At 40.7% G+C, this 20,264-nt stretch overlaps 1 protein-coding gene and 1 long non-coding RNA gene across 8 annotated transcripts in view; both read left to right on the forward strand.

Moving 5' to 3' along the window:
- Positions 1-20,264, forward strand: part of LOC119481208 (serine/threonine-protein kinase pim-1-like) — a 1,020,488-nt gene that overhangs the window by 464,748 nt on the left and 535,476 nt on the right. The gene's annotated exons all lie outside the window — the stretch shown is intronic.
- Positions 15,506-20,264, forward strand: part of LOC119481223 — a 50,225-nt gene continuing 45,466 nt past the window's right edge. For 3 of the 5 annotated variants that reach the window (XR_005205132.1, XR_005205133.1, XR_005205136.1), the window contains exons 1-3: positions 15,509-15,767; positions 16,844-16,940; positions 17,188-17,309. This is a non-coding gene — a long non-coding RNA (uncharacterized LOC119481223). Of the gene's footprint in view, positions 15,768-16,843; positions 16,941-17,187; positions 17,310-20,264 lie in introns of all 5 variants that reach the window. The other 2 variants (XR_005205134.1, XR_005205135.1) reach the window with 2 other exon arrangements.

Below are 20,264 nucleotides of genomic sequence, written 5' to 3' on the forward strand. Positions count from 1 at the left end.
CCCGGCCGGGCTCCGTGGCAAGCCCGGCCACCAGACGCTCGTTGACGGGCCCTCCGTCTGGGCCTGGCTCCAGACGTGGGCCCCGGGCTTCCTCCGGGCCGGGTAACTCCTCCTCTGCCTCGTGTCGTCATTGGGTTTTTTTGTGAACCATTCTTAGTCCGGCCCCTCACCTAAGACCAATTTGCCATGGGAGACCCTACGAGGAGCACGAGGCTCCAGACAACACAGCCCTCAGGGTCATAGGGACATACAAACCTCTCCACCACGTTAAGGTGATGGTTCCCGGAGAGGCCTATTCACTATATATAGTGTGCAGGGCTTAAGAGCGGGACTGAGTCTTCCCCTCAGTCCAAACGCCCACCGTCAGCATTGGCTCCGAGAAGCCAGGGTTACCACCCGGGAGACGGCCTTAGCCTCCCAGAATGCAGTTCTCAAAATGCTGCAGGGCACTCCCCAAAGCGCTAAACACACAGTGAGTAGGAATCAGCCAACATGAAGGGGTAACACCCGGCTGGAGTATGTTGAAGAGTGAAACTTTGTTCAGACGTCTCCCAGTAAACACTAGCTTGGTGACTTGCAGGTGTCTAGACAGGTTAAAGCTAGATTTGGTAGAAAAGGCAAAGACTTCTGGACATCTGGATGTCTTAAAGACTTTTTTTCAGCCAGATTTAGCCTGGTTTTAACCTACCAGTGGAGGACCAAGTAGCTAAGTACAATACTTACAGTAAATGCGCTTAGTTACAGGCTATTCCACCACTGATCCTAGACATCTGGACTTCAAATCACCAGTACTTACTGGGTCGGTTACATACAGTATAACTGCTGTCCCGTCATTTCAGTGAAATGCCGTAGAAACAAAGTTAAATATGTAACACACTGTAGACGTCTGAAAAGCTTGGAACTCCTTCAGCCAGTAAGCCAGATGATTGACCTTCACATCAACAGAAGTGTACCATCCTAGCATCACTGGGAACGTGGGGAGCCCCCCCAGGAAGCCTGACCACAGTCGAAGAAATAAAATAAAACAAAGGAAACTAGCATCATGCAATGTTGTCAGGGTAATGTGTGACGGTCTGCAGACGCTTTGACCGGTGGTTTTGCCGCGGCCCGCCTCAGAGCCTCAGAGCTTCAGAGCTGTCCAGCTGTCCTCTGTAGAAGTTGGGGAGATACTGAAGTGACTTTGTCTAGATCCTGTATTTATGCACAAGATGACATCAACATTCGATACAATTTGGAACATAACAATGTAGAATCCTGCTTTGTCCTGCTGCTGTGTTCTTATTCACATGCTATACAGTTATACTAAATCTCTAAATTTTATTGTGTACACAGTTAAAGTTATTCAATTTACAGCATAACTGTAATATAATAAACAATAGAATAGAAATTCCGAAATAAAGATGCAGCTACTTTTCCCTTCTCCTATAAACAAATAACTTAAATACATTAATCAAAAAACTTAAAACTTAATACATAAATTAAATAAATAGTCGTTATAATAATATATAATAAAATAAATAATCTGTTATAATAATATAATAATAATAATAATAATTTGTTAATATGCCAAACGACTAAGATATTCAAGGACAGATTCATCCATTATCTGTAATTATCTTATCCTATTCACTATATATAGTGTATATATATATATATACTACTGTATATATACTATACTATCACAGGGCTGACACATAGAGACAGTATAGTATATATACGGTGAAAACCCACGCTGGCACGGGGAGAACATGCACACAGAAGGGCCCCAAGCCGGGTTTGAACCTGCGACCCTCTTGCTGTGAGGTAGCAGTGCTAATCACTGCATCACCGTGCCGCCAGGAGCAATTCAGTAACCCTTAAATCGTAATGGTGACACCAAACATCCTGAGACAAATTAAGAAAATTGGTAGCAGTAAAGGTCCAATCCGAGTCCAAAGTTACAGGTCGGATATGCTACAGGAGTTTGGTGCGAGTATCTTACCGCAGCATCCTACGTCGGATACACCGGAAGTCTGAAGTGAGCTCTGAGGCAGACTGGCACGCAGACTTCCTGTCCCCTGGAAGCACTGAAGACTGGCCTGTCATCGTTACACGCCGCCGTCGGCAGCCACTCAAGCTCCGGAGGAACAAGTCCACCGGGCCGCGATGGCTTGCCTCCACACAGCGACATTTGTCACCGTGCAGGGCTTAAGAGCGGGACTGAGTCTTCCCCTACAGTCCAAACGCCCACCGTCAGCATTGGCTCCGAGAAGCCAGGGTTACCACCCGGGAGACGGCCTTAGCCTCCCAGAATGCAGTTCTCAAAATGCTGCAGGGCACTCCCCAAAGCGCTAAACACACAGTGAGTAGGAATCAGCCAACATGAAGGGGTAACACCCGGCTGGAGTAGGTTGAAGAGTGAAACTTTGTTCAGACGTCTCCCAGTAAACACTAGCTTGGTGACTTGCAGGTGTCTAGACAGGTTAAAGCTAGATTTGGTAGAAAAGGCAAAGACTTCTGGACATCTGGATGTCTTAAAGACTTTTTTTCAGCCAGATTTAGCCTGGTTTTAACCTACCAGTGGAGGACCAAGTAGCTAAGTACAATACTTACAGTAAATGCACTTAGTTACAGGCTATTCCACCACTGATCCTAGACATCTGGACTTCAAATCACCAGTACTTACTGGGTCGGTTACATACAGTATAACTGCTTGTCCCGTCATTTCAGTGAAATGCCGTAGAAACAAAGTTAAATATGTAACACACTGTAGACGTCTGAAAAGCTTGGAACTCCTTCAGCCAGTAAGCCAGATGATTGACCTTCACATCAACAGAAGTGTACCATCCTAGCATCACTGGGAACGTGGGGAGCCCCCCCAGGAAGCCTGACCACAGTCGAAGAAATAAAATAAAACAAAGGAAACTAGCATCATGCAATGTTGTCAGGGTAATGTGTGACGGTCTGCAGACGCTTTGACCGGTGGTTTTGCCGCGGCCCGCCTCAGAGCCTCAGAGCTTCAGAGCTGTCCAGCTGTCCTCTGTAGAAGTTGGGGAGATACTGAAGTGACTTTGTCTAGATCCTGTATTTATGCACAAGATGACATCAACATTCGATACAATTTGGAACATAACAATGTAGAATCCTGCTTTGTCCTGCTGCTGTGTTCTTATTCACATGCTATACAGTTATACTAAATCTCTAAATTTTATTGTGTACACAGTTAAAGTTATTCAATTTACAGCATAACTGTAATATAATAAACAATAGAATAGAAATTCCGAAATAAAGATGCAGCTACTTTTCCCTTCTCCTATAAACAAATAACTTAAATACATTAATCAAAAAACTTAAAACTTAATACATAAATTAAATAAATAGTCGTTATAATAATATAATATATAATAAATAAATAATCTGTTATAATAATATAATAATAATAATAATAATTTGTTAATATGCCAAACGACTAAGATATTCAAGGACAGATTCATCCATTATCTGTAATTATCTTATCCTATTCACTATATATAGTGTATATATATATATACTACTGTATATATACTATACTATCACAGGGCTGACACATAGAGACAGTATAGTATATATACGGTGAAAACACACGCTGGCACGGGGAGAACATGCACACAGAAGGGCCCCAAGCCGGGTTTGAACCTGCGACCCTCTTGCTGTGAGGTAGCAGTGCTAATCACTGCATCACCGTGCCGCCAGGAGCAATTCAGTAACCCTTAAATCGTAATGGTGACACCAAACATCCTGAGACAAATTAAGAAAATTGGTAGCAGTAAAGGTCCAATCCGAGTCCAAAGTTACAGGTCGGATATGCTACAGGAGTTTGGTGCGAGTATCTTACCGCAGCATCCTACGTCGGATACACCGGAAGTCTGAAGTGAGCTCTGAGGCAGACTGGCACGCAGACTTCCTGTCCCCTGGAAGCACTGAAGACTGGCCTGTCATCGTTACACGCCGCCGTCGGCAGCCACTCAAGCTCCGGAGGAACAAGTCCACCGGGCCGCGATGGCTTGCCTCCACACAGCGACATTTGTCACCGTGCAGGGCTTAAGAGCGGGACTGAGTCTTCCCCTCAGTCCAATCGCCCACCGTCAGCATTGGCTCCGAGAAGCCAGGGTTACCACCCGGGAGACGGCCTTAGCCTCCCAGAATGCAGTTCTCAAAATGCTGCAGGGCACTCCCCAAAGCGCTAAACACACAGTGAGCAGGAATCAGCCAACATGAAGGGGTAACACCCGGCTGGAGTAGGTTGAAGAGTGAAACTTTGTTCAGACGTCTCCCAGTAAACACTAGCTTGGTGACTTGCAGGTGTCTAGACAGGTTAAAGCTAGATTTGGTAGAAAAGGCAAAGACTTCTGGACATCTGGATGTCTTAAAGACTTTTTTTCAGCCAGATTTAGCCTGGTTTTAACCTACCAGTGGAGGACCAAGTAGCTAAGTACAATACTTACAGTAAATGCACTTAGTTACAGGCTATTCCACCACTGATCCTAGACATCTGGACTTCAAATCACCAGTACTTACTGGGTCGGTTACATACAGTATAACTGTTGTCCCGTCATTTCAGTGAAATGCCGTAGAAACAAAGTTAAATATGTAACACACTGTAGACGTCTGAAAAGCTTGGAACTCCTTCAGCCAGTAAGCCAGATGATTGACCTTCACATCAACAGAAGTGTACCATCCTAGCATCACTGGGAACGTGGGGAGCACCCCCAGGAAGTCTGACCACAGTCGAAGAAATAAAATAAAACAAAGGAAACTAGCATCATGCAATGTTGTCAGGGTAATGTGTGACGGTCTGCAGACGCTTTGACCGGTGGTTTTGCCGCGGCCCGCCTCAGAGCTTCAGAGCTGTCCAGCTGTCCTCTGTAGAAGTTCAGGAGATACTGAAGTGACTTTGTCTAGATCCTGTATTTATGCACAAGATGTCATCAACATTCGATACAATTTGGAACATAACAATGTAGAATCTTGCTTTGTCCTGTTACAGTGTTCTTATTCTCTGCATTCTCTTTCAAATTCAAATTCAAATTCAAATTCAAATAAGCTCTTTCTCTCTCTATGTATATATATATATATATATATATATATATATATATATATATATATGTATCTATATCTATCTACATATCTATATCTCTCTCTCTATATATATATATATATCTACAGTATATACCTATCCATATATATGGCATGGCCATTTTCAAAGGGGTCCCTTGACCTCTGACCTCAAGATATGTGAATGACTTTGGGGCAAGTCATAGTCAAGTCAGCACACTGACACACTGACAGCTGTTGTTGCCTGTTGGGCTGCAGTTTGCCTTGTTACGATTTGAGCATATTGTTTTATGCTAAATGCAGTACCTGTGAGGGTTTCTGGACAATATTTGTCACTGTTTTGTGTTGTTAATTGATTTCTCTCAAGTTATTTTTTGGGGTGATTTTTTTAAGCATTTTATTGATAGGACAGTGGATAGAGTGTTGGAAAGGGGGAGAGAGAGAAGTGACATGCGGAAAGGACCACAGGCCGGATTCGAACCCGGGTCCACCGCTGCTAGGACTGAGCCTTGGCATTTACATGGGCGCTCGCTCTACCGACTGAGCTAACCAGCTGCCCGTTAATTGATTTCTAATAATAAATATATACATACATTTACATAAAACAAGCATATTTTCCCACTCCCATGTTGATAAGAGTATTAAATACTTGATAAATCTCCCTGTTAATAAAGATGATGATCTGAAATAAAGATGCAGCTACTTTTCCTTTATCCTATAAACAAATAATTTCAATACATTAATTAAAAAACTTAAAAATGAATACATAAATCAAATAAATAATCTGTTATAATAATATGATTAAATAAATAATCTTTTATAATAATATATAAGATGAATCTGTTATAATAATATATAAGATGAATAATCTGTTATAACAATATAATAATATATTATATATAATAATAATAATTTGTTATTATGCCAAACGACTGAGATATTCAAAGAGAGATTCTTCCCTGTGAAGGCAGGGTATACCCTGTACAGGTCACTATCACATAGAGACAGACTACCACCTGCGGGCAATTTAGAGTCAACAATTAACCTAAGCAGTCTTTGGATTGTGGGAGGAAACCGGAGAACCCGGTGAAAACCCATGCTGGCAAGGGGAGAACATGCACACTCCACACAGAAGGGCCCCAAGCCGGGTTTTAACCTGTTACCCTCTTGCTGTGAGGTAGCAGTGCTAATCACTGAACCACCGTGCTGCCAGGAGGAATTCAGAAACCCTTAAATCGTGATGGTGACACCAAACATCCTGAGACCGTTTCAATCCGAGTCCAAAGTTACAGGTCGGATATGCTACAGGAGTTTGGTGCGAGTATCTTACCGCAGCATCCTACGTCGGATACACCGGAAGTCTGAAGTGAGCTCTGAGGCGGACTGGCACGCAGACTTCCTGTTCCCTGGAAGCATTGAAGACTGGCCTGTCATCGTTACACTCCGCTGTCGGCAGCCACTCAAGCTCCGGAGGAACGAGTCCACCGGGCCGTGATGGCTTGCCTCCACACAGCGACATTCGTCACCGTGCAGGGCTTAAGAGCGGGACTGAGTCTTCCCCACAGTCCAAACGCCCACCGTCAGCATTGGTTCCGAGAAGTCAGGGTTACCACCCGGGAGACGGCCTTAGCCTCCCAGAATGCAGTTCTCAAAATGCTGCAGGGCACTCCCCAAGTGCTCAACACACAGTGAGCAGGAATCAGCCAACATGAAGGGGTAACACCCGGCTGGAGTAGGTTGAAGAGTGAAACTTTGTTCAGACGTCTCCCAGTAAACACTAGCTTGGTGACTTGCAGGTGTCTAGACAGGTTAAAGCTAGATTTGGTAGAAAAGGCAAAGACTTCTGGACATCTGGATGTCTTAAAGACTTTTTTCAGCCAGATTTAGCCTGGTTTTAACCTACCAGTGGAGGACCAAGTAGCTAAGTACAATACTTACAGTAAATGCACTTAGTTACAGGCTATTCCACCACTGATCCTAGACATCTGGACTTCAAATCACCAGTACTTACTGGGTCGGTTACATACAGTATAACTGTTGTCCCGTCATTTCAGTGAAATGCCGTAGAAACAAAGTTAAATATGTAACACACTGTAGACGTCTGAAAAGCTTGGAACTCCTTCAGCCAGTAAGCCAGATGATTGACCTTCACATCAACAGAAGTGTACCATCCCAGCGTTACTGGGAACGTGGGGAGCCCCCCCAGGAAGCCTGACCACAGTCGAAGAAATAAAATTAAACAAAGGAAACTAGCATCATGCAATGTTGTCAGGGTAATGTGTGACGGTCTGCAGACGCTTTGACCGGTGGTTTTGCCGCGGCCCGCCTCAGAGCCTCAGAGCTTCAGAGCTGTCCAGCTGTCCTCTGTAGAAGTTGGGGAGATACTGAAGTGACTTTGTCTAGATCCTGTATTTATGCACAAGATGACATCAACATTCGATACAATTTAGAACATAACAATGTAGAATCCTGCTTTGTCCTGTTACAGTGTTCTAATTCACTGCATTCTCTTTCAAATTCAAATTCAAATTCAAATTCAAATAAGCTCTTTCTCTCTCTATGTATCTCTATCTATGTATCTATATCTATCTATATATCTATATCTATTTATCTATATCTATCTATATATATATATATATACCTCTCTCTCTCTCTATATATATATATATATATATATATATACAGTATATACCTATCCATACATATGTCATGGCCATTTTCAAAGGGGTCCTTTGACCTCTGACCTCAAGATATGTGAATGAGTTTAGGGCAAGTCATAGTCAAGTCAGCAAACGGACACACTGACAGCTGTTGTTGCCTGTTGGGCTGCAGTTTGCCATGTCATGATTTGAGCATATTGTTTTATGCTAAATGCAGTACCTGTGAGGGTTTCTGGACAGTATTTGTCATTGTTTTGTGTTGTTAATTTATTTCTAATAATAAATATATATATCATTTGCATAAAACAAGCATATTTGCCAACTCCCGTGTCAATAAGAGTATTAAATACCTGACAAATCTCCCTTTAAGGTACATTTTGAACTGATACAAAATGTGCGATTAATTTGCAATTAATCATGATTAACTATGGAAAATCATGTGATTAATATATATTAGGTCTGTCAATAGAATACAATTTTTAATATTCATTTAATATTCCATAGTTAATCGTGATTAATCCCAAATTTGCGATGAATCTGTTCAAAATATATCGTCATTGTGAAGAATAATGTATATGCAGATATTAGAAGTCTGTTTTCACATTTCTCTTTGCTCACGTCAAGTTTTAAGCGTGTACGTATACGAGTGCGACATTGTGACATCATCACGACCAGTTCGGAGCCAGTCGTGGGACTATATGCAACCTGGAAACTTGGAACTTCCACATCACGTACACTTAGAATGGACTTTTCACTTAAGTTGCATTTAGCATTTGAATGTGTGAAATGAAACACATTTGCATATTCAAAGATTCAAAGAGAGAGAGAAGGAGTGCTTTTAAGAATTTGTAAGTGAGTTTTGTGTTGTGGATCAGTCAGATATCAAATGAATATCAGATACATTAGGATTCAAAGCAGAGACTTTTATACGCCTTAAAACTTGTATGGGAGGAGTAGTGTTATTCCATTCAGCCCTTAATTATGTTCTAGTAATAAAACACATGTGTTATGAGATCTCCTGCTACAGATAGATGCTAATTGGATTGATGTGTTTTCAGGCCACAGCTGGACCAGCAGTTTAAATGAGTCTCACATACTGTATGTATGCCTTTTGGTTGCTGTTGGTACTGGAGTCCAACTATGCCTGTGACTTCTCTGCAGATTAATCATAATCTATAGTGTAACTGAGACTGTTTATGTGACATTGATGTTAAAGTTTGTCAGAAAGTATCATTCCTATTCAGTGAACGTAGCTTGGGTGCACCTTGGGTGAACTGTCTAGACACAGTCCTGTTGGAAGCTGCAGTAGTAATGAAACTTTTATATCAAGCAATTCACTGTGACATTCAAATTGTGCAAATAGACACAACGTCACTCCAACTATGAACTGAGGAAACAATTGGAAACACATTATACAATATGTCTGGCGAGCTACCTGTCCAGGGGTGATATTCTGACCAAAAAAATGATAGATGGGATCTGCTAAAATAAGTATGAGTGTGATTTATTTGATCAGAATATTACTGCAGCAGCCTCCCTGCGTGATTGGTTACAACAGAGGCCGATCTGTCTTCCTGCCCTCGAACATGGCAGCAGCATAAACAGCCTCCCCACTTCCTCTAGCTGTGTTGGCACTGGTATCACTGTCTGTTTTCAGACGTCTTCTCCCCCCCCCCCCCCCCCCTCCTTCCTTTCACCACTATCAGCTGCCGGTGTTGACAGTCTTCCTGATGCTTGATGTTCCTCCACAGATCTGGCTTTGTTGTCTCTGTCACGCTGAGCTCCTGGCTGCACCTGCGGCCGTTTGCCCGTGCGGCTTCTTCTTCTGCTGGACTGGGAGGGAGGAACGGTGGGGGGGAGGCACATGAGGAAACTTGTTTACTGTTGGAAACAGGTGGAGGTAAAGCGTTCTGGTGGGGATTGGATGTGGAAACACAGACGAAAGGTATGCTTTTCAGACACAGCTCTACAGATTTATTGCTGGTTTGCAGCAGCTTGAATTACATTTACATTATTTACATTTCTAGTACTCATAAGTGACTGAGCAGGACTCTACTTACAGACTAAATTTTCACATGATGGTCTGTTATTTTTACCAGCTTGGACTCCTTTGACCACTTGGTGGCGCAGTAGTTCCACAGCTTTAACCAAAACCCCTTATTACACTCAGTTGAAATCAAAACCTTAGACAAGGAAAACAAGAAAAGCACCAGAGCTCCACATCAAGGCTACAGCTCTTGATTTCTCAGAAAACACACAAAAGACAAAACGGATTAACAGACATTTGGAAAAGTTGATTTGAATAAAGCTCACTTATAATTGGTAAAAATTAAGCCCCGTTGTACAAGCCTGGATCCATAACAGTACTCAGTAAACTGGGAAAAAATGTGTGTCAAAATATTACCTACAGTATCCTCTGTGAATAAATGTAATTTATAGAATGAGGGGGGGGGGATCTGAATATACAGTATGTCTAAAATTTATAGCGCAGAGCCTGAGAGGTCTTTAAATGGAATTAATTGCATTAAATCTTTCCGTGGTGAATGTTAAGCAGAGCATTTAGAGTTGGGGGAATGTTCTCCAATTTCCAGAGGGGGAACTTTCAACTTTGGTGGAGAAAAAAAAAAAAGCAATCGACACAAATGGGTCCTGAATTTAATGCCATGTTGAATTTCAGACACATTCGGCTCTGTCCAAGGGATACATTTCTCCTACTTTCTTTACCTTCATTCAAAATGCATTGAGAGCATTAGGCAGCGGTGGAATTAGTCTGGAGTCATAGAACAGCAGTCAGTGTTGGAAAGAGGAGCAACACGAGGGGAGGCAATGGAGAGGAAAAAAGGTGGTTGGATGGAGAATTTTCAGCTTCGCACACACACACACACACGGCCTACTGTGGAGTCTCTTGCTGAGTGGGGGCTGAAGTCAGTGGAGCGAAGGATGAAGGTGGAAGAAGGGAAGGAAGGAGTGAGGGAGTGAAAAAAGTGAGAAATACATAACAAATCGGAAGTGGCATAACTGGGCATGCTTTGGCTCGCAACCAAAATAGTTTTTGGACACAAAGAAAAAGGCTTTTTTAGGTTTAGGCAAAGAAAAAAGAACAACAACACTTAGTTAAGTTTAGGGAAAAACATTGTGTTTGGGGTTAAATTAACTACGAACACAAAGACAACTACGCATTGTTGGTTTCACACAGGATACGAACTTCAGTCTCCTGGGTGAAAACCCTGTGTTTTGTGTCCCATCCATCTTCCACAACCTTCACCCCTTATGGAGTTTCACACTGTCTATACTACAGCGCCTGACTGCTGCTTCTGCTCCTGTCATAATTACTACGGACGCTAGAGGTCGTGTTCTCTTATACCTTCTTTCGGTGATCTACCATGTGAATAGATGAGAAACCTACTAGTGGGTGTAGTAGGCCCCTACTGACCCACGTCTATGTGGCTGATAACGCCTATTTAATAGCCTGACAACAGTGTAATTGGCTGAAATAACACACTGATATCTCCCTCCTTCATTCGTCTGTTGTTATATTTTGCTCCTCTGGTTTGCTTACAAGTGTCCCGTCCCCCCCCCCCTTCATCCTCACCCTTCTTGCCTTCCTCACTGCCATCCCTGTCTTCCTCCAAAAGATTCCTTTCCTACTTCTTTCCTTTCCTACCTCATGCATTCTTTCCTTTATTGTATCTCTCCATCAAATAGAAATTTGCATGTATCCATGCAGGCATTTATTCTCATCCTCAAGCTTGATAGTGGTACTACCCCCCCCACCCCCCCACCCACCCCCAATTCTCTCCTCTCCCCCTCCCGCCTCCTCTCTCCCGCAGGCCCCCCCCGGTGTACCTCTCCTCTCTGTCTAATAATAGCCATAATGTGTTATGAGTATGCGGTCTGTCTCGCTCGCAGCAGCTCCCCTCTCCATCCCTCCCTCCTTCTCTTTCTCTCTCTCTCTCTCTCCCCCCTTTTTCCCTCCTGCAGCTGGTATGCTGTCTTTCTCGCCTCCCCTCCATCACCCACTTCCTTTTCTCATGTTCCCCATGTCTTCCCATATGATCTTAGCGGTTGTTGTGCTATGTTAGTGTTATTTCACCCCCATTTCCCTTCATTCCCCCCCCCCCCCCCCCCCATTCTTTCATTCGCTCCTCTTCCTCCGTATGTTGCATGGACACGGTGTGAACATATGTCTTCCACCTACTCTTTGGCAATCTTTTACCTCTTTCATCCTGATTCTTCTTCTCCTCTTCTCTGTTTTGCTCTTCTGCTTTGCTCGCTCTTTTTAGCCGTGCAAGTATGTGGTTCTCAACTCCCCACCGAATCTCTATCCCTCTCTTTTCTCTCTGTCGTTCCATCTCTATCACACACACACACACACACACACACACACACACACACACACGTCCCCTCCGTCTGCATCTCTTCCCCCCTCCCTTTCTTTTGTGATTTTCTGCAGGAGTGTGTACTATGCAGGCTGTCTGCCTTTTCTCCCTATTTTCCCTCCCTCGTTCTTGCTGTCTCTCTCTCTCTCTCTCTCTCTCTCTCTCAGAGCGTTGCGAGCCTGTCTCATTATATTTCTGCATGTGTTGTATTTGTGTCTTTGCATGTATCTGCTGATGTGAGCAGTCCTTTTTTGGAAGTGTGTGTGTGCACATTTACCTTGCTAACTTGCCTGTCTGGTTTTGTGTTTGCAAAATGTCAGTCATTGCACCACTCAGCACTGAGAAGTACACACTAACACACACACGTACATAAATACAGTATATAGATGCACACGAGCCAGTAAGGCCAGGGCAGAAATGTCGTTTTTTTTTTGCTCCTCTTACCTGTAATCAGCTTCACACACACACACACACACACACACACACAGACACACACAGGCAGACACATGAATGAAAGCAAAGACATTTCTTGGCTAAATTCTCAGTGTTACCGTGTGAACCTCATTACTGCACCCAGATAGAAAATGAAAGAACAGTGCAGACCCAGAACAATGGGACGGGAAGGCTGGATGTCTTCCTTTTCACACAATTAGACAGGCATGCGGACAGACAGATGGGCTCTCAGACAGACACAGACGTGCTGTGACAAACAAGACAGACTGGAACCCCAAAGTAAAGTTAAGACAGACAATTGAGGCCACTGCCTATGGACCAATTTCCTACTTTTGTTAACAATTTAATGTGCTGCTCAACTGTTTGGTAGGGCTTATTTTGAGTCACTATATCTTACTGAAAAATGTGTTGAACTTAACTCAACCTGATTGAGCCGTCTCTACCACTCGGTTTAGGTCTGTCACGTTAAAATATCCACTAGATGTCACTGTGTCTTTAAATAGCATGCCTTTTCAGTCCGCGTCCTAACAGGAAGTTGGCGACAAAATAGTCACTCCAGACATGAGGACTCTGTTTGTTGGCAGATTTTTTCGACTTATAGTTTCAGAGGTCTTACTGAACAGAATTATGTAACTTTGATACTAAAATAAAAATTCTAATAAGGGCAAATCATTTTTTAAAAACATGGTCAAATGGTTCAGCTGTTCTTTTATTGTAAAGCTAGTAAAGCTGATGATCTACTAAATAAAACAACTTTTAATTATTCATTGTTGTTGATATGGTACATTTAATGTTATTCCATTATATATATATATATATATATATGTATATATATATATATATATGCAGAAATAACTTAATAAGTATGATTTTTTTTACCGTCTAAAAACGTGCTCTACCAAACGGTTGAATTATCCTATATGAGTAAAAGTAGTGATTTTCTGATAATGAATATACAATTTTTAATAAATAAAAAAATGTATCAACATTCACTGTTAATAGCATTTGTTATTATCACATATTTAATGTTATTCCGTTATGTATTTGATAAAAAATTATAGCAGTATGATTTTTCACCATTTCTGCGATGTTTTCAAAGTACGCTACTGTAAAATTATGATAAATATCTAGAATAAATACATGGAAATAATACTAGTACTGGTAATACTACTAATGTCATGGTAACAAATTGACATATGTTGGTATATAAACCTATTATAGCAGTACATGGTTTGTACTTTCTTTTTTTTTACCATGAAGTGTCAGGCCTATATAAAAACTATATAAACTGTGGGGTCTGTTAAAAAACAAAAAATAAATAAATAAATAAACATTGTTTGTTGTCGTAATTGCCCCATGGACATACAAATGTAAAGAGAACATTTTTCCATTGCTTTTTTCTTAATAAGGGCATTAAAGGGTTAACATTGTTTTTATACTATAGGCTGGGGCCTGCCACTCATCAATGAATGATGGATTTAGTCTTTACTAAAATGCATTTTTTGTGATGCAAGAAGATATTTGTGAGAACGTGTCATCACCACCTGACATTTTGGAGATGCAGGTCAAGCACCAAATAACAGACAATTTATCCAAAGTAACTCAAAATAACCTTTGAAATAAGCAAAATTATGAGTTGCCAAATTTGCACAATACACTTTGAGAGGCTGTTGAAATTGGTTGACAGACAAATTCATCTTTAATTAACCCCCAATACGACCCTGTCTTACAATTTATGCTGATTATGGATAAGCACAATAATTGGGCTGACCTTGATTTAGTGATCCGAAATATTTAATCTCATTTTAATTTCATTCCTTGAATAAATTCACTTTTTAGCTCAGGAACTATTATCCTACACTACTAATACTATACTGCCTCAACACCAACTTCATATTCGTAAGAAAAAATGGTCAGGAACGAAAGTCAACGAAAGTCAGCGTCGCGCTCGAGCTTGTGCTCGCTCTAAATAGACATGAACGAGCATCGCTCAAAACAGTGAGGCGACACACGTCAGATATCACTCTATATTTCAGCTGCTTGGCAGTAATGTTAGCTGAGCAGACAAAGGTCTCTCCATGAATCACTGCTGATCCTAGTGTTGGCTTTTCCTGCCTCAGCCTCCCGACCGCGGTCGGAGGAAGACACGGGCACCCTGTCGGAGACGATAACATAACTCACTGCGGAGCCCCGTCGATTCACAAGACACGGGAAACCTCTGTTGGTCTGGAGGAGCTGCAGCATTTATTTCTGCACAAACGTCCACTGTACATTCACTAGCTATTCTCAGAGCTAAACTAACTCTTCTGCAGTGTGGAGTGCGTGCGCATGCACGTGAGGTGGAGCGAGCTGAGTGAAGGCAGGCAGAGGAGCAGCGGAGCAGAGTACAGCAGAGACTCCGGCCCTGGAGACCAAAGCTACGGACGGTCTCCCACGCGTCCTCCGACCGCGGCCAACACTGTTTAACAGACGGGCTTCACTAGATAGAACTTTGCGGTTTTGGTGCTTCCATGTAGTTTGTATTGGAGTCTGAGTCTGAACAGCGTAGCCACACGCGAGCGCGCATGGGACACCGACCCGGATTGATTTATACTTGTAAGAAGTTACAAACAGTCCCTTTAAGTTACTATTATTTATTTATTTATTTATATTAACCCCTGGCATGTTTTGTGTTTTATGTTTTTTTTTTTTAAGTATTTATTTTATTTATTTATTTTTTTTTTTATGTATCCCTTTATTTCCCTTTACATGTATTGTTTACCTATGTGTTGATTTAATTGTTTTTTTGTAATGTTTACAGATTTAAAGTAAAGTTTATTGAATTTTTTTTTTTTTTTAATTCAGGCAGATACACGTGACACACCTTCCCCTCTGTAACATAAATCAAACGCACCCTTTTGAATGGGGGCGGTTTATTTAAAACGTCACGCTCACTTGTTGCCATGACAGCCATGGTGCCGGCTACACCGTGTTCACTAATCACTCAGCCCACTCAAACACTTAAGCGAACGTGAGCTAGTTTTCCAAAAGTTTGATAATAATAATCACTTCAACATTACTTTAGGCTTCTTGGAAGAAATAACCACAGTCCCGGTGCTGCTCCAGGAGTCCAGGGACCGTGTTTGTGTCACTTTGTGAGTTTTTGCGGCCCCAAATGAGACGTTTAAATGACACATTCAGACGAGTTGCGTCACTCCAGCAGGTGAGGAGCGCGTGTGCTAACATGCTAACGCTAGCTGTATCATGAGTGGATGTTCCGGCTCTGTTTTGAGGATGCTGGCTGTTTTATTGGTGTCTTCTTCTTGCAAATGTGCAAAAATGTAGCTATCTTGTTTTTCTTATGCCAGGGGTCAGCAACCTTTACTATCAAAAGAGCCATTTTAGGCAAAAACAACAACAAAAAATATCTGTCTGGAGCCACAAAACATGTGAGCATTGTGATGAAGATAACAGTTTATAGTCAAAGTAAATAGTATATAAGTCTAATGCAGTGAGGGCCAAAGAGACAATGTACTACGGAGTATTAGGGACCACATTGAGGGGAGACTCATCTGAGATTTCCAGAATAAAGTCATATTATATCGTAACATTACGAGTATAAAGTCATAATATTACGGAAAAAAAGTTGTATCATTACTAGAATAAAGTCACAGGTTCATGAGGATAAAGTCATAATATTACTAGAATAAAGTCACAGGTTTATGAGGATAAAGTCATAATATTACTAGAATAAAGTCACAGGTTCATGAGGATAAAGTCATAATATTACTAGAATAAAGTCACAGGTTTATGAGGATAAAGTCATAATATTACTAGAATAAAGTCACAACTTTAAGAGAATAAAACAAAATATTACGTAAAATTACTACTTTATAATATTATGACTTAATTCTCATAATACTACGACTTTTTTCTCGTAAACTTATGACTTTATTCTTGTTATATTACGACTTTTTCACTCATATTATGACTTTATTCTCGAAATCTCTGATTTATTTATTTTTCCTCAACATGGCTCTAACGCCCCGTTGTACCATAGACCTACAACAATGATACATAAAAATGAAAATGTAAACAAAAAACAGTTATTCATTTCCATTTTTTAAAATCCACGCGGAGCCGCAGGTTGCAGACCCCTGTCTTATGCCTTAAGTGTATCTTCATGGCTATGAGTTCTCTGAGTGGCTAAGCTATCTCCCATGAGTGCTGTTTAGAAAGTGCATCATGATGCTTTTCATGCTGGTGATTAATGCAGTGTCAATATATTTTTGCTATCAGGGCTGGGCAATATGACCATATATGCTGCTACTGGAGTCCTGTGACTGTGTCATTTTTTGATTTTCTCCATTGATGAACCACTGCTTCACTCCAGCAGGTAAGAATTGCTTGTGCTAACATGCTGTATCATAAATGGATGTTTTGTGGCTGTTTTATTGGTGTCTTCTTCTTGCAAATGGGCAAATATGTTGCTTCTTTGTTTCTCTCATGCCAAAGGTGTATTTTCATTGTAGCCATGAGTTCTTTGAGTGGCTAAGCCTTTCCCATGGGTGCTGTTTAGAAAGTGCATCATGATGCTTTTCATGCTGGTGATTAATGCAGTGTTAAAATATGTTTGCTATTAGGGCTGGGCAATATGACCATATATGCTGCTCCAGGAGTCCTGTGACTATGGTTCTGCCCCAAATGTGATGTTCAAAGGCGACTCTTTTTCTCCAACGAACCATTGCTTCACTCCAGCATGCAGGTAAGAATTGCTTGTTCTATAACATGCTATATAATGAGTGGATGTTTACCCTTTGTTTTGAGGATGCTGTCTGTTTTATTTGTGTCTTGCTATTGCAAATGTGCAGAAATGTCACTACTTTGTTTCTCTTATGCTGCAGGTAAGTGTATTTTCATTATAGCTAAGAGTTCTTTGCAGTGGCTAAGCTATTTCCCATGGGAGCTGTTTAGAAAGTGTGCCATGATACCTTTCATGCTGGTAATTGATGTGCAGTGTTGAAATATGTTTGTTATTTATGTGTAATTTTGTGTTTGAGTCTACTTGGGTGGTTTGTTTAAGTTTAATATTAAACTGTACCAGAATATTGGCTTTAGGCATAACAACATGTCTAGCATAGCCCATTTCCCTGTAATATTATATATATTGGGGGAACTAAATGGCTTTGTCTCATACAGTACTGTAGGTAGTAGAGCTGCATAATTAATCCATATTAATCGCTATCACAATTTTGGCTTGAGATACATTATGGTGCGTTCAAGCTCTGCTCAGTGCAAATAAATATTGGCCGATGATGAATAATAACCCTATCACAATGCATTCAAATGTAATCTTGTAAAATGTAGGTTTTGGCGAGAAACTTGAATACAGTTGTTTGAAGGAGAAGCTTTCACAGCACTATAAATAGATATTAGAGCGACAATTATGAACTTATTAACTTCCTGGCACTAGCTCCAAGCAGCTTATAATACATAATTAAAAATACTACTGCCAAGATTTTATTAATCAAAGCAAATATTTAAATTTGTCATAACTTTTTTTATTTGTGAACAAATATAATTAATGAAACATTGTTTATTTATTTATAGAGTATTATTTTACAGGGCAAACATTTCCAGAAGAGTGAAATGTTCAGACGAAGACTGTGATAAATATTAAAATAATCATTTAGCCTAATTATTATTATTAATAATAATAATAATAATAATAATAATGGACCAAAATTATGTAAAATTGCATAGTTTTAAGTAAAAAAACCCTTCAAATTTTCTTGAGGGAAGACCCCGAAACCCAATATCTCCTGGTATCTTTTATTTACTGTTGAAATTCAGAATGTGTCTCTGTATAATATGTAGGAGCATCCTGACTGGGACACTGCTCCTAAAACCTGATTGAATAGCTCAAACACCTCAGCTCGGCATGCATGCCTGTCTGGCTGGCTGGCTGTGTTGATATATTATAGAGTGATACTACAAATCACACAGGAAAGCACTTTAAGTATTAACACTATATACAAACACACCATCTTAACCTGTTAACGTTCCAGTGTGAATATTATTGGAGTATTATAGGCCTACTATAGAACTTCCATAGCCCAAGTATAATAATATAGCAATAAAACCACAGCTGATTATGACTGACAGAATAACATGCTTAAAGAAATAATGAATAAATAGGAATAAGTCGCAAGAGATTGCTGATACCGGCCGATACACACTCCCACATGTGAATAAGAGAGTACTGGCACTTATATTTTTCCACTTCAAGCACTGGTTATAATGACATTTCCTGCTACAATATATGAACTTATCACTCTGAATATGTATCATCTGCTGCTAAGCTGATGTGTCTTTGCCTGTTGCTGCTACATATCAAGTGGATTATTGTCACTCCTCCACAATCTCTGCTGTGTGCTAACCTTGGTGTATCCTTGAGAGGTGTGATGAGTCTAGAGTGGGCATGAGTGACTAAATTAGTTATAAAGTCTGAACATTTTTCTGCATGACCTACTTTGACCTGGTTCAGGCAGTCAACTTGTCCGCAATGCTACATGCATTTATGATGTACTGAAGTAATGTACGTGTTGGTATAGGCAATGCACCCTGTAGTCAGTCTTCTCACTCTTTTTCTCATCTATCATGCTTGCTGCTGCACTCCTCACCTGAAATCTTTGCAGGGCTTATGAAATTTCATAAACTCCACCCCACCCACACCTGTAGACTCCCGAGCATCTGCCTGCAGTGTCTAGTATAGTTTCCCTTGGGGGATGGGAGGTTATCTTCGTCAGTATACCAATCTTTGCTGTATTCCTGCAGGGAGTGTTGAGGTCAGAGTATATAGATGTCTGGCTCAAGGAAGAACTCATTCCCTTTCCCCTCTACGCCTGTCTTTGTGCATGAATGAACGTGATTGCTTATTATTATCGTGTTAGCAATGCACTCAGTAGTTATGATCAGTATGCGTACTTGAACCTTGTTCTGCATGACCGTTTTGTTGTTAATTGGTCGTCATTAATCAGTTAATTAGCATAGTGTGCTCTGCATGGTAATATGGTCAAGGCGGTGTGCTGTTATTGTGCTCTGCTGTGTGTGCAGGTTATGTGTTCAACAAACAAAATTAATGCTATAGTATATGTATACAAAAGAGTTAAATTAATTTGTAATGTGTCTCCTGGTCCATTGAGATACAGCGTTAAAGCAGTTTGTGTCTGTTAGAATACATTGCATGATGTTTTTTTGACAAAATCAGGAATGAAAGATAAGCAATACTGCCCTTTTTGGTAATTTAGCTATTGTCCAAGATTAGCGCTGCCTGCAACTAACAATTATTTTCATTATTGATTAATCTATTAATTATTTTCTCTATTATTCGTTTACTTGTTTGACCTATAAAATGGTGAAAAATGTGGATCAGTGTTTCCCAAAGCCCAAGATGACTTTCTCAAATATCTTGTTTTTCCACAACTCAAAAATAATCATTTTACTGTTGTAGAGGAGTAAAGAATCCAGAAAATATTCCCATTTAAGAAGCTGGAATCAGAGAATTTTGACTTAAAAAAAAAAAAAAGTACTAAATATTTGGTGATTAATTTAATAGTTGACAATTAATTGATTAATCGTTGCAGCTCTAATCAAGATATCTGTGTCAACCCTGTTATGAGTAACACTTGTAGAACTACAGTATAGGCACAGCAATTGG

Source organism: Sebastes umbrosus, chromosome 22 (genome assembly GCF_015220745.1).
Source record: "Sebastes umbrosus isolate fSebUmb1 chromosome 22, fSebUmb1.pri, whole genome shotgun sequence".
Classification (NCBI taxonomy): Eukaryota; Metazoa; Chordata; class Actinopteri; order Perciformes; family Sebastidae; genus Sebastes; species Sebastes umbrosus.